We start from the raw sequence: 16,839 nt of genomic DNA, 5'->3' as shown, positions 1-16,839 counted from the left end.
CCACTTCAAAGAGGAAGGAGAGGAGGGGGGGGGATGTGAGGACGAAAAGAGAGAGGGGAAGAGAGAGGGGAAGGGAGAGGAAGGTCTGAGGGGACATACGAGGGAAAATGGGGAACAGCGAGGTGCAGCGGATAGGGAGTAATAAATATAAGAAATAACTAAGATTAAAACAATATAAATACAGCATCAGAAGAGGACAGGATTCTAATGCTCTATTTATTCATGCGAGAGATTTTAATCATCCAAATGATTTTCAGAAAGCTGAGAAAGTTGCATGTAGTAAGTCCATGGTCGACAGGAATATAATAGAATCAAGTTTTGAAAATATGAATATTGGTTTTGGGTTATACAAATTGGAATCATTTATAATTAATAAAATTTGGGAAGAACTTGAGATACATTAGATAAATTAAAACAAAAATTGGGTAGAATATAAGCTGTTTCACGGATCCTTAACTACCTACCTACGTACATCATAAAAAGTCAGGTGTTGTAGGGTGGCAGCGAGGTATAGTCTCGTCCTTATTTGACTTCCTGTTAATCTTTTATTTTTATAGTTCCTTGATAATGTGAGAAATCGTGAAAGCACTTGGAATTTCACTATTTTTTCACAGTGGTTATTCTGTGTGTGTATATGTGTATAATATATATATATATATATATATATATATATATATATATATATATATATATATATATATATATATATATATATATATATATATATATATATATATATATATATATATATATATATGTCGTGCCGAATATGCAAAACTGGTCAATTAGCAAGAACTCGCTTAAAATTAAGTCCTTTCCAAAATTTTCTCTTATACGTTTAAAGATATATTTTTTTCATTAATGTTAATGTAAAAAAATTTAATTTTGCACCAAAAGGAACTTAGAAAACTCACCTAACCTTGTTATAACAAGGGCAATTTATTTTAGCCTAACCCAATTAAATATATTTTAGATTTGTTTACAGTAATTTAATACTAAACAAACACAATGAAATATATTTTTTTCGTTAGCTTCAGAATGATTTTGGCGAAATTATTGCATACACAAATTTTCGCTTGTCCTATATAGCAAGATGATCGTTGCTATTTAAGCCAAGATAGCAAGTTCTGCCTATTCGGCACGATATATATATATATATATATATAATATATATATATATAATATATATATATATATATATATATATAATATATATATATATATATATATATATATATATATATATATATATATATATATATATATATATATATAATATATATATATATATATATATATATATAATATATATATATATATATATATAATATATATATATATATAATATATATATATATATATATATATATATATATATATATATATATATATATATATATATATATATATATATATATATATATATGCAAAACAACCACTCTGAAAAAATAAGAGAAATTCCAAGCGCTTTCGTGACTACTCACATTATCAAGGAACATTGTTCCTTGATAATGTGAGTAGTCACGACAGCGCTTAGAACTTCTCTATTCTTTCACAGTGGCTGTTTTGCGTATTCCGAAATCACCTGCTTACTGTGATCTTATTGCATATATATATATATATATATATATATATATATATATATATATATATATATATATATATATATATATATATATATATATATATATAGATATAGTGAAGCAGTACACCATATGCGACAAGGCAGATAATTTCAGGAATGACACATCATCTTGGCATCAATGCCACTCCCTGGCGCACTTCTGGCACCCCGCGGCATCGCCTATAACCAGTGACCCAAGATGACCTTACAAGTGCAGAGGAAAGAAGGCTGAGGGTGGCACCAGGGAGGGGATGAGGGAGGCGCATGTCAGCAGTGAAAGGAGGGGAGAATGAATGGATGAGAGAGGGGAGAGAAGGTCAGGGTGCTAACTATTGAATGCTTGACCTATCTTAAACAGAGCATTCGGTAGAGATGATGTGAACGGAAGTAGAGAAGAGAGGAACGGAAGTAGGGAAGATGGGGAACGAAAATGGAGAAAAGAGTAACTAACACAGGGAAGAGAGAGAAAGTGAGATATTTCAAGATGAAGGTCTCCTGCGTAGGTGAAACAAGGAAATATGTTAAGTTCTCTCCAATAGCTTCCATATCACCTTCACACGCAGTCTGCAACCAGAGCCCTGGAGAACGGTCAGTGTTCAAGACGGTAGACAGTAGTAGATTGTAATAAAGACCAGCTGACCCTAAATTTCAGAGCAGAAGACCCTAGAGTACAGAACAGTATCCATTACAATCATCCCTCGTGAGGAGAAGAAATAATAAAAACGAGTGTGCAGCCAGCGTTCATAAGTGAACTCTAACACACGGTTAGGAATCGCAAATCATGCCTCACACATAATGGTGAGCAAGAGACCGGAAATAAACCTAAGTCACAGTAACTTTATTGGGTTATCCTCGGCTAAATATACATAATATTCATGTGTCCATAATGTGTGTGGTCAAAAACACTGTAAAACTAATTAATACGCTATGTAACTAAAGCCTAAATGAAGACTTATAACAGTTTGACAGATTGGATACGAAATGGAAGGATGGGCAGACTGCATCTTCCCTGGCAGCAAGATCTTCAACTGTGTGTGTCGAAGACTGACAAACAAGCTTATTGTTTTATTCACGTGAGAGTCGTCCAGCGCTACATGACAAGCTGATGCTGTGTCAGAGAGTACAAGTGTGAAGAATGAGCACAAGGGCGAGAGGACGACGTTATAGTTGGTGCAGTGAATCAGTTTCAGTTAAGAAGTCGTAAAGTGAATCTCCATTAAAAGCGGGACTTCCAGAGAAAAGGGGCAGACAGGGTAAAAATGCCAGGGAGGAAAAGAAAAGGCTGGAAAGGAAGTCGACATACTCTCTTATGAATGAGATGATCAGTTACAATATGTTGGATTGTCAGGACAACCTGACAAGTTTCGGTGAGTGACTCCCTGAAATGTCCGAGTGTTAATTAATCTGGTGTGTCCATTTCACAACAATGAGTATACTGGTCTCAGACCAGCCCTCCTAAATTTGAAAAGAAATATAGGAATAAGACCTATTAACAAAAAAAACACAGGAAAATAAAGATGTGAATACGGAATGTCAGTGAAAATTTGTAAGATTTATCTGTTATTTTACATGTTCACGAGACATACAAGACCAGCAATCCTTCCAGAATGCAAAATATTAAATAAGATTCCGATTCATACTCATGCCGGGACAGTAGTCCCTCCCCGGATGGTCACTGTCTACCAGCCTACATGTAGGCTGCTAACTTCACAATCCAGCCTACAACTGTTTTACAGCGTTCATACGAAAACAAAATCTCGAGGCAGTATGAGAAGCCCTGCACTTTTTTTTTTTTATACTGTCGGCTAATCATATGTAAATATGGGTTAAATGTAACTAATGTAATCGAAAATAACACTTGTCAAATTTCCTTAGCATGTCAGGTCTGGTAGAAATCAATTAATGATAATTTAGAGGAAATCTGTTTGTAGAAAAGATGGAACCCTGACCAACGATCCTGTCTATGATCACCCAAGAACTGTCAGCACCGAGAAATAGTGGATAAGAGCATGGGGGAAGGAAGGGGGGGGTTACTACCTGGAGTCTACCTGGAGGGCATTCCGGGGATCAACGCCCCCGCGGCCCGGTCCACTACAAGGCCTCCCGGTGGATCAGGGCCTGATCAACGAGGCTGTTACTGCTGGCCGCACGCAATCCAACGTACGAACCACAGCCCGGCTGATACGGCACCGTCTTTAGGTATCTGTCCAGCATCCTCTTGAAGACAACCAGGGGTCTACCGGTAATGTCCCTTATTGCTAGTTGGAGGCTGTTGAACAGTTTTGGGCCCCGGACACTTACTGTGTTTTCTCTTAGTGTACCAGTGACGCCCCTACTTTTCACTGGGGGTATGTTACATCGCCTGCCAAGTCTTTTGCTTTCGTATGGAGTGATTGCTGTGTGCATATTAGGGACCAGTCCCTCCAGAATCTTCCAGGTCTAGATTATATCTCTCTCTCTCGCCTGCGCTCCAGTGAGTACAAGTCAAGTGCTTCCAGGCGCTCCCAGTAGTTAAGGTGTTTGATGGAACTTATACGTGCACTAAAGGTTCTCTGTACATTCTCTGCATCTGCAATTTCACCTGCCTTGAATGAGATGTTAATGTACAACAGTATTCCAGCCTAGAGAGAATAAGTGATTTAAAAAGGATCATCACTGGTTTAGCATCTCTTGTCTTGAATGTTCTCATTATCCATCCTATCAGTTTCCTCACAGATGTGATAGTGGCATTGTTGTGGTCCTTGAAGGTGAGGTCTTCGGACATTACCACACCCAGGTCCTTCACATTACTTTTCCGCTCCATTGTGTGATTGGAGTTTGTAGTATACTCAGTTCTAGTTATTATTTCCTCCAGTTTTCCATAACGGAGTAGTTGGAATTTGTCTTCATTGATCATCATATTGTTCTCTGTTGCCCAATGGAAAACTTGGTTTATATCTTCTTGGAGCTTTGCCGTGTCCTCAATGGATGACACTCTCATGCAGATCCTAGTATCGTCTGCAAAGGATGATACAGTGCTATGGTTTACATCTCTGTCTATGTCTGATATGAGAATAAGGAACAGGATAGGTGCGAGTACTGTGCCTTGTGGGACAGAGCTCTTCACTATGGCAGCATCTGATTTAACTTTGTTTACCAGTACTCTTTGTGTGCGATTGGTTAGAAAGTTGAAGATCCATCTGCCTACTTTGCCAGTTATCCCTTAAGCACGCATTTTGTGTGCTATTACACCATGGTCGCACTTGTCAAAGGCTTTTGCAAAATCTATGTATTTTGCATTCTGTTTGTTTTCCAGTGCATCTACGACCATATCATAGTGGTCTAGCAGTTGCAAAAGGCAGGAGCGACCTGCTCTGAAACCATGTTGCCCTGGGTTGTGCAATTTTTGGGAGTCCAGGTGGTTTGCAAGTATAAAAACATATCTGAGCATAAAAGCGTATCTGAAAGACATAAGATAATGCATGACGTATAAAGCATCAGGATGGTTGAGTGCAACAAGAGGAGCCCACCAGGGTTCACTCCTTTGCCCAATACTCCTTTGATTATGTAAATGACATGCCAGAGAAAATTAATTACTACATATATCAATGTTTACAAATGATGCGGAACTAATGAGGACGCGAGGGAAGGGAACTGAAGAAAAATTTAAGACAGATTTCATGGATGGTCATGACTTCAGATATGGTCACGAAAAGTTTCTAAACGAGTTTATATAACCCCCGCGCATGCAGTGAAACACCAGTGTCTTGAGTAGAGAACACATTCAATCTACCATTAGCTGACACCTAGGTGTCAGCTTAATGATGGGTAGATATCAAACAAAAACTCCCTGCCTCTTGATGCACATACACAGGACAAAGTGAGAGGCCTAGTCTGGGACCGGGACGCGGGGACAGTAGCCAGTGGAGCTGTTTACAGGTCAACTACAAATAAGTCTAACCATAAGAGCTACAATTTATAAGAAATGAGCAAGCGGGAGTAAGAGATATGTGGAAAGTTTGTTCGCAGCAAACCTACCATCACCGGAAGAATGTAGAATATGAGGAGATACAATAATGACAGATACTCGAGGGTATTGACGTGGTGGCCATGAAGAACCTGACATGGGAGCAGAGGAACCACAAATGTGACCCTAACAAGGGAGTCTCGAAAACAAACAAAACTTTTCATGGGTATGTAAAGAAAGATATAACATATGTGTATTTACATGGAAGCGCTAAACACGTAGGGGTCATACAGCGCCTGGGATGAATGGGAAGCAATCAGGTTAGACCCAAAAGAGAAGAGGGCAGGTCCAATTTCTTGATCACCAGTTTAGAGTGCAAACAGAGGCAAACTCAGGAGCCAGAGTATTACTTTCAGGGATCATTGTTTGATTTTACAGAGTTACCCTGGATTCAGTCTACATAATATACCACGTCTGTGTTTGCCCACAGCATCTGTGTGCGCACTTAATATCACTACAAAAAAAAGTTGCGTAATATCGAAAATAATAATTACGTAGCCTCTCAAACTCAACTTAAAACTAAACATACAAATATTCCATTTCCACGTGAAATTGCAGATCCGGAGAATGTACAGATAACTCAGGCACATATTAGTTCAATTAAGCACTTGAATTACAGGGAACATTTCAAGTCCCTTGACCTGTAGTATTCGGAGCGCAGGCGAGAAAGGTGTATCATAATTTACTTACTCTGGGACTGGTCCCAAACCTACACACACAAATCACTCCGAACGAAAGCCTTGAGAGATGGTGTAACATACCCACAATAAAAAGCAGGAGTGTCACGAGTACACTGAGAAAACACAGTAGGTGTCCGGGGTCAAGACTTCAACAGCTTCCCTGGATGTGCTGAAGATCCAGGTCTGTGCCAGACCAGCCGGGTTGCGGTTCGTACGTTGGCAGCCAGCAGTAACAGCCTGGTTACTCAGGCCTTGATACACCGGCAGGCCTGGTCATGAAACGGGCCGTGGGGGCGTTGACCCTCGGAACACCCTCCAGGTAGACAGAAATATAGTTATTACGAAAATAGGTGACATTTTAATTAATAACACAAGTGGAACACCCCTGGTTATGCAGAACATTTCGGCCAAACTGACACCTAAGACTACAACATGACTGAACATAAGCATTATCCACAAATAACTCATTCACAGGAGACAAACTTTGGACGACGTTTCGTGAGACCTGGAACAAACGTCGTCCAAGTCGGACGGAAACGTCGTTAAAATTCTCGGTCTCCTATGTACGGGTTGTGTATTGTTCCAGTCACGGTATTGTGCATTTTCGTTCTTCATAAACTTTGTACTTATCTGAACAAAGACATTAGTGATATACATAGAATAAGGGTAATTCTAAAAAAATATAACAGATATGCATGGCAATTTATTACGAGATAGCATGGCAAAGGACCCCAATGGAAATAAGTCACTCTGTCTGACTTTTTTGGGTTATCCTAGGTTCTCTACACATATGCTGCTATGTATGATAATTCTGTGTAACTGTATTTGTGTATACCTGAATAAACTTACTTACTAACTTACTGAGATGAATTAAAACTTGACTATTGCTTGAGAAACAAAAAGATATTGAGGCCCACCACCTTGGAGCCTTGTTGGACTGGAGGCGCAGCCAGTGGCCACCCAATAACAAAATATCCCCAACAAACACAGAATACAACCTCGTTCATATTTGCTAATATACAGGGCCTTAAGCCATCCACCAACAACAAAATACCTTTTATCAGTGGACTTCTAGTGGAGTCTAATGCAATGTTTGCAGCCTTCACAGAGACTCACACAAAAGATCACTTTGACAGTGAAATATGGATAAGTGGTTACAACCTTTTTAGATGCGACAGAAAAAAACAGGCAACAAGGGGGGGTTGGCCTGTATGTCAAAGAGTCCCTTATCTGCACGGAGTTGCTGAACACCACAAATGAGGTAGTTGAAGTTCTATCAATAAAGATCGAGAACCAAAACCTAGTCATTGTGGTTGTATGCAACCTTCCAGCTCCATCCCAAAACATCTTACTGCTTGGTGATTTCAACCTAAGGCATACAAAATGAAGAATGTAGCAAATAATGTTATAGCTGAAACAATCCCCGGAGGTAGCGCAGATGAAAGGTCACACACACATGAGCTACTAAGTCTCTGCGAAAAACACACCTTAAGCCAGCAGATAGTGGAGCCAACAAGACTAGAAAACACACTTGACCTTATCTTCACAAATAATGAGGACCTGATAAGAGACATAAGAATATCAAAAACAACTAATTCCGATCACAATCTAATCGAAGTCCAGACGTACATGCATAGGGGTCTTGAACAGCAGAATGCATGTACCTGTGAAGGTGTCTTCACAAAATACAATTTCAACAACAAGAACATCAACTGGGACCAGGTAAACCATGTCCTAAACGAAACATGTTGGGAAGATGTCTTAAATGACATGGATCCAAACCAGTGCCTTGAAAGGATCAACTTCCTGGTAGCCGAAGCATGTTCTAGGCATATTCCCCTAAGAAAGAAGAAGAGCAGGAGTAAACTGGAGAGAAAAAGACGCTCCCTCTACAGAAAACGACGAAGAGTCACTGAGCTCCTCAGGAGTGCTAGAATATCTGATACACGAAAGGAGGCGCTGACCAGGGAAGTGGAAACTATCGAACTTAAGCTAAATGACTCTTACAGGAACCAGGAGAGGCAGGAGGAGCTTAAAGCTATTAGTGAAATAGAAAGAAATTCAAAATATTTCTTTTCATATGCCAAAAACAAGGCAAATACCAAATCTAGTATCGGGCCCTTACTCAGACAGGATGGGACTTACACAGATGACAACAAGGAAATGAGTGAAATATTGAAATCCCAGTACGACTCTGTGTTTAGTGAACCACTAATCGGTCTGAGGATCGACGACCCAAATGATTTCTTCATGAATGAGCCTCAAAACTCCATAAATGTATGCCAGATTTCCGACATTACCCTAACTCCGATAGATTTCGAAAAAGCCATTGACAACATGCCTATGCACTCAGCCCCGGGCCCAGACTCGTGGAACTCTGTTTTCATTAAGAACTGCAAGAAACCCCTCTCGCGTGCCCTAAGTACACTATGGAGGAGGAGCTTGGACATGGGTGAAATTCCACAGTCACTTAAAACAACGGATATAGCCCCACTCCATAAAGGTGGCAGCAAAGCATTAGCTAAGAACTATAGACCAATAGCTCTGACGTCCCACATCATAAAAATCTTTGAAAGAGTGCTAAGAAGCAGGATTGCAAATCACCTGGATTCCCGAAATCTGCACAATCCAGGGCAACATGGGTTCAGGGCAGGTCGCTCCTGCCTCTCACAACTACTGGATCACTATGACATGGCCTTGGATGCACTGGAAGAAAATCAGAATGCAGATGTAATATACACAGACTTTGCAAAAGCATTTGACAAATGCGATCATGGCGTAATAGCCCATAAAATACGTTCTAAAGGAATAACTGGGAAAGTGGGGAGATGGATCTTCAACTTCCTAACAAATCGAACACAAAGAGTAGTGGTCAACAGAGTTAAATCGGAGGCTGCCATAGTGAAGAGCTCTGTTCCACAAGGCACAGTACTCGCCCCCATCTTATTCCTTATCCTCATATCAGACAAACAGAGATGTACACCACAGCACCGTATCATCCTTTGCGGATGATACTAGGATCTGCATGAGGCTGTCATCTGCTGAGGATGCGGTTAACCTCCAAGAAGATATAAAAAGTTTTCCAGTGGGCAACGGTAAACAATATGATGTTCAATGAGGACAAATTCCAGCTACTCCGTTATGGAAAACTGGAGGAGATAATAACTAGAACAGAGTATACTACTGACTCCGGCCATACAATAGAGCGGAAAAATAATGTAAGGGACCTGGGAGTAGTAATGTCTGAGGATCTCACTTTCAAGGATCACAACAGTGCCACGATCGCACGTGCAAAGAAAATGATAGGATGGATAATGAGAACTTTCAAAACGAGAGATGCCAAGCCCATGATGATCCTTTTCAAATCACTTGTTCTCTCTAGGCTGGAATACTGTTGTACATTAACATCTCCATTCAAAGCAGGTGAAATCGCAGATCTAGAGAGTGTACAGAGATCCTTTACTGCACGTATAAGTTCTGTCAAGCACTTTAACTACTGGGAACGCTTGGAAGCACTTGGCTTGTACTCGTTGGAACGCAGGAGGGAGAGATATATCATAATCTACACTTGGAAAATCTTGGAAGGAATGGTCCCAAATCTGCACACAGAAATCACCCAACATCTTGCTCCTGGGGGATTTCAACTTAAGGCACCTAAAATGGAGGAATATAGCAAATAATATTGTTGCAGTAATAACACCAGGAGGCAGCTCTGATGAAAACTCACACTCACGCGAGCTTTTAAATCTCTGCACAAAATTCAATTTAAACCAGCAAATAATAGAGCCTACTAGACTGGAGAATACACTCGACCTCATCTTCACTAACAATGATGATCTGATAAGAAATATCACCATATCAAAAACAATATACTCAGATCACAACATAATTGAGGTTCAGTCATGTATGCGCGGAGCCCCAGACCGACATAAGGAGATTAGTCACGAGGGAGCATTCACCAAATTCAACTTCAATAACAAAAACATAAAGTGGGACCAAGTAAACCAAGTCCTAACCGATATAAGCTGGGAAGATATACTAAGCAACACAGACCCCAACTTATGCCTAGAACAGATTAACTCGGTAGCACTCGATGTATGCACAAGGCTTATTCCTCTAAGAAAAAGGAGGAGTAGATGTAAAACAGAAAGAGACAGGCGCTCCCTTTACAGGCGACGGAAAAGAATAACAGAGCGGCTAAAAGAGGTCAATATATCTGAAATGCGTAGGGAGACACTGGTCAGAGAAATAGCAAGCATCGAACTTAAGCTAAAAGAATCCTTTAGGAGTCAGGAATCGCGGGAAGAACTAAAAGCCATAAATGAAATCGAAAGAAACCCAAAGTATTTCTTCTCCTATGCCAAATCAAAATCGAGAACAACGTCCAGTATTGGGCCCCTACTTAAACAAGATGGGTCCTACACAGATGACAACAAGGAAATGAGTGAGCTACTCAAGTCCCAATATGACTCAGTTTTTAGCAAGCCGCTAACCAGACTGAGAGTCGAAGATCAAAATGAATTTTTTATGAGAGAGCCACAAAATTTGATTAACACAAGCCTATCCGATGTTATCCTGACGCCAAATGACTTCGAACAGGCGATAAATGACATGCCCATGCACTCTGCCCCAGGGCCAGACTCATGGAACTCTGTGTTCATCAAGAACTGCAAGAAGCCCCTATCACGAGCCTTTTCCATCCTATGGAGAGGGAGCATGGACACGGGGGTCGTCCCACAGTTACTAAAAACAACAGACATAGCCCCACTCCACAAAGGGGGCAGTAAAGCAACAGCAAAGAACTACAGACCAATAGCACTAACATCCCATATCATAAAAATCTTTGAAAGGGTCCTAAGAAGCAAGATCACCACGCATCTAGAAACCCATCAGTTACACAACCCAGGGCAACATGGGTTTAGAACAGGTCGCTCCTGTCTGTCTCAACTATTGGACCACTACGACAAGGTCCTAAATGCACTAGAAGACAAAAAGAATGCAGATGTAATATATACAGACTTTGCAAAAGCCTTCGACAAGTGTGACCATGGCGTAATAGCGCACAAAATGCGTGCTAAAGGAATAACAGGAAAAGTCGGTCGATGGATCTATAATTTCCTCACTAACAGAACACAGAGAGTAGTCGTCAACAGAGTAAAGTCCGAGGCAGCTACGGTGAAAAGCTCTGTTCCACAAGGCACAGTACTCGCTCCCATCTTGTTCCTCATCCTTATATCCGACATAGACAAGGATGTCAGCCACAGCACCGTGTCTTCCTTTGCAGATGACACCCGAATCTGCATGACAGTGTCTTCCATTGCAGACACTGCAAAGCTCCAGGCAGACATCAACCAAATCTTTCAGTGGGCTGCAGAAAACAATATGAAGTTCAACGATGAGAAATTTCAATTACTCAGATATGGTAAACATGAGGAAATTAAATCTTCATCAGAGTACAAAACAAATTCTGGCCACAAAATAGAGCGAAACACCAACGTCAAAGACCTGGGAGTGATCATGTCGGAGGATCTCACCTTCAAGGACCATAACATTGTATCAATCGCATCTGCTAGAAAAATGACAGGATGGATAATGAGAACCTTCAAAACTAGGGAGGCCAAGCCCATGATGACACTCTTCAGGTCACTTGTTCTATCTAGGCTGGAATATTGCTGCACACTAACAGCACCTTTCAAGGCAGGTGAAATTGCCGACCTAGAAAATGTACAGAGAACTTTCACGGCGCGCATAACGGAGATAAAACACCTCAATTATTGGGAGCGCTTGAGGTTCCTAAACCTGTATTCCCTGGAACGCAGGAGGGAGAGATACATGATTATATACACCTGGAAAATCCTAGAGGGACTAGTACCGAACTTGCACACGAAAATCACCCACTACGAAAGCAAAAGACTTGGCAGACGATGCACCATCCCCCCAATGAAAAGCAGGGGTGTCACTAGCACGTTAAGAGACCATACAATAAGTGTCAGGGGCCCGAGACTGTTCAACTGCCTCCCAGCACACATAAGGGGGATTACCAACAGACCCCTGGCAGTCTTCAAGCTGGCACTGGACAAGCACCTAAAGTCAGTTCCGGATCAGCCGGGCTGTGGCTCGTATGTTGGTTTGCGTGCAGCCAGCAGCAACAGCCTGGTTGATCAGGCTCTGATCCACCAGGAGGCCTGGTCTCAGACCGGGCCGCGGGGGCGTTGACCCCCGGAACTCTCTCCAGGTAAACTCCAGGTAAACTCCTACGAAAGTAAAAGACTGGGCAGGCGATGCAAAATGCCCCCAATAAAAAGTAGGGGCGCCATTGGTACACTAAGGGAAAACACCATAAGTGTCCGGGGCCCAAAACTGTTCAACAGCCTCCCATCAAGCATTAGGGGAATTGCCAATAAGCCCCTGGCTGCCTTCAAGAGAGAGCTGGACAGATACCTAAAGTCAGTGCCGGATCAGCCGGGCTGTGGCTCGTACGTTGGACTGCGTGCGGCCAGCAGTAACAGCCTAGTTGATCAGGCCCTGATCCATCGGGAGGCCTGGTCGTGGACCGGGCCGCGGGGGCATTGATCCCCGGAATAACCTCCAGGTATCCAGGTAACCACCCTCAACATTCTACGTCACCTCAACACATCATTAATGTTGTCCATATAAATTAAAACCCCATAAAAAAAGGCACTTCCTGGGAAGCATCGAAGCGGGAGAGCGAAGAACAGAGACAATCAGCCTCTTGTTACTCCTCCTCTTCCCCTTCCCAAAGGGGGGAGACCCCCCCATAATTACCCATCCCAGCCTCTTGTTGCTCCGTCTTCCCCTCCTTAATTGTAGATCCTTTCCAGTACCCCCCATTCTTATCCTCCATAGCCCAATGTTCCACCTCCAGTCCCTCCCAGGGGCGGATCCCCTCTAATCATATCCCCTGCTATCACCTAGGGGAAGACCCCAACATCACCCCCCCTCCCCCGATCACTGCCATCTACAGCTACGATTTCCTTCTCTCGACTTGGGCTTCGTTTATGAGACGCAATAATTTTCTTATTTTTAGATATAGTTGTTTATTTTGTGTTTATAAACACGAGTTCTGTCTTGTTTTGCGTTAGTGTCCGTGTAATGTAGAGAATAAACCAAATAATACTAAATTAGTATTGTCCCCCATGATCCATTTTCTATAATGGATAACGTTACACCAAGAACATGGGAAACTTGTATGTTTTATATAAAATGACATTCCACTGACTTCTCTGATACATAATTACATAATTTAATTTTTACATTGAAATAACTAGATGCTGTCTTATTAGGTTATAATCATGACTGCTTTCTACTGTATCTTACAACTAGGCTTTAAATAAGATAAAACAAGGACCTGAATGGAAACTAAGTCAGTTTTTTTTTTTTAGTTATCCTATGTAATTTACACATTTTACTGTACCTGTACCTAAATAAACTTACTAACGTACTCTAAGTGATAATGAATATCATTCAACACAAAATAAATATATCGATACAGGAACCGGTAAAGGATCCCCTGACTACTTATAAATTTAGGACTTTTCTAAAAAAAATCTTATCTCTCAATAGTAACCAATTCAACCAATACAAATGCTAGTTATATTAGGTTAGGTTCGTCAGGAAACAGGACAAGTGTTTCCTGACGCAGGTTTTAGTCAGATGATGACCCGCCGCTGGAGCTTTTGGTCATCTGACCGAGGCCTTCCGCTGGCTTACCGGTCCACCCTAAAAATTAAGCTTTTAAATAGTATTAGTTATATTATGTGATCCTTAGACTTTTAAACTTCTGCCAGACCATGAAACATTACTGACTGTACCATTATTTGTAGTATTGTTTGTATTATGTGAAACTTCAAGATTATTAGTCTTAAGAACCTTCACCTTGACTACCTCATATTACTGTTAAGATTAAATAAAATTGTAATACAGGTAACCACTACTATCTTGTCTAGTTTTAAGTAGTTACTATGTACTATTATCTATCTAGTTTTAAGTAGTTACTATGTACTATTATCTATCTAGTTTTAAGTAGTTACTATGTACTATTATCTATCTAGTTTTAAGTAGTTACTATGTTCTATTATCTGTCTAGTTTTAAGTAGTTACTATGTATCAGGATTAGTATGCCCGAAATGCCCTGGCATGATAGTGATTTTGTAACAAACAAAAATTTTAATTACACATTAACCTTAACGAAGAAATAAACCTTTATCTTGATCTTTACTAACTTTGGAAATTAAAGGACCCCACTGGAAATAAGTCAATTTGTCTGACTTTTCTGGGTTATCCTATGTTCTCTACATATATGCTGCTGTGTATGATAATCTATGTAACTATTTGTGTATACCTGAATAAACTTACTTTCAACATGCTTTATCGCCGTGTTATAGGTGCTTGAGGTCTGGTCCCCTATTGTGGGTGATGCAATCATGGGTCACAGATGACCACAGTCGTCTTGCATAACAGTGTGTGTTCAACCTAGAATCCAAAAAAGTCAAATGTCAGCTCCCCTAACACCACACTGGCTCTGGTTTCTTACCCGGAGTCGCTTCCGGCAGTCACCGCCCCTGCAGCCCGGTCCCATACCAGGCCTGACTACTGGCCTGATCAGTCAAGTTGTTAGTATCCGCTGCCCGCAGTCACCACAACCCGGCTGATCAGGAACTGTTTTTAAGGGTCCTGTAGAGTTCCCCATTGAGGCTAGCTAGGGGTGTGTTGGTCAACCCCTAATGCATTTCCAGTAATTGTAATTCATCCTGGATTACATGTTCTCTTGCACCCAAGTCCAAGATGAATCTCATTATCTTATTCTGAGTAATTTACAGCCATTTTTTAATTGTTTTTTTTAAAAGTACAGCACTCTCAAGAACAAGAAGTCAACATGACATTACATATGAGCTAGACAGTGTCTTGCGCCTCTCGCTAGGTAGTCTCCGAGCCTATTTATGGAGGAACTTTAACCTGGCCTTTTATTATTTTACTATTCTGTTCACTAACAATTCACCTGACATACATGGATTAAAATATATTGTTAGATGCTTCACTGAAGTTATTGTTGGTTCATCGTTACACATTGTTTCGAAATGCAACAAGATTTGTTTTAACGATTGTACTTCAGCTAAATTCTATGGGTACATATTTTCCCGACACTAAGAGAGCACTGTCAACTGCATACAGCAAGACTTTACACTTAGTACTAATAGATATGTACTTTACGTAACACACGAAGAGTAATGGCCCCAAGACACTCCCTTGTGGAATTTACATGTTATCAGCAAGATGTCTGAGTCTGTATTACTAAGTTTGATCATTTGTTTTATGTTGGTCAGGTAAGACTTAGACCAGTCTACAGAGCCTATGACGATAACTTGTGGTTTCTTGCGTAATGTACTACGAGTTACGGTCAATCAGGGAGAGACTACCGCAACTCAGGTTAGAGAATACAGCTTTACAGGTGAGAATTAACACAAAAGATTGGTAATCTGAATGATTTTTCTCATGTACTTCAGTAATTAACAAAGTTGACCCGTAAGGGTCATAACCTGCGGCAATGAAAAGTAATCAAGTTTGACCTGAGGAAGGAGGGAGGGTAATTTCCAATTTCTTGAATCAAAAACCTTTAACCCGTATCAACCCCTCCCAATCCCTTCTCTCTTCTTGGTTAGGTCAGCTTTTGGTCGTTTGATCGAGACCTTCCGCTGGCTCACCTGTCCACTCCTTTAAAAATTATGATTATAATTATAACCATTAGATAATCCTTCCCCCCTCCTTGAAGCTGGCATCTACTTTAAGTTACTATAAACTCCGCAAGGTTTTGACCGTAACTTCAAAGGGATGTATAGAGATCATTTGTCTGTCCTCTGACCACTGGTAGATATTAGCTGGCATCAGCACCCTCAGTTTTGATTATGTAAATTTAACGACGCAGTTTGAAATATTTTGATCATTATCGATGTGTATTAGAGAGTGTAAGCCCCACGTACCTTGATCTGTCGCAATATTTTCACGTTTTTTTCTGAATTTTCAGTTTAAAAAATTCGATTTTTCTACTAAAACTAAGATATAAATGGTTTAAAGTGTCTGAAGTTAACTACACGACAACCACGCATGACTTTGTAACGGCTTGATAAAGCTCCTGGAGAGCGAAACGTTGCCACAATAAAATGTCACATTAATTGCATCTTTGTCCATTTACCTAACATGACAATTTATCATTAACAAGCATTGAGAAGTTTCAAACGTTGAGTCTTGTTAAACATATATAAGAGTTGTACCTCCTGACCTCCGGATGTTACATATAACTTCCCCAACAATCACTGTGGAGGTGCATCGCCCCAGCCATCACAAAGGATGAAACACACAGCATAACATACAACAGAATGTACAACACTACGCTGTCATATATCCGCCACACCTAAGTTTTAATTTGCTGTTAATACAGCTATAGTTAACATCCTCTCTATCGAACGACGCTGTAATTTTTACTTAATAGGAAACCATTTGTAAATCGTGTT

The sequence above is a fragment of the Cherax quadricarinatus genome, chromosome 28, assembly GCF_038502225.1.
Source record: "Cherax quadricarinatus isolate ZL_2023a chromosome 28, ASM3850222v1, whole genome shotgun sequence".
Taxonomy (NCBI): Eukaryota; Metazoa; Arthropoda; class Malacostraca; order Decapoda; family Parastacidae; genus Cherax; species Cherax quadricarinatus.
This window is presented reverse-complemented; position numbering follows the sequence as displayed.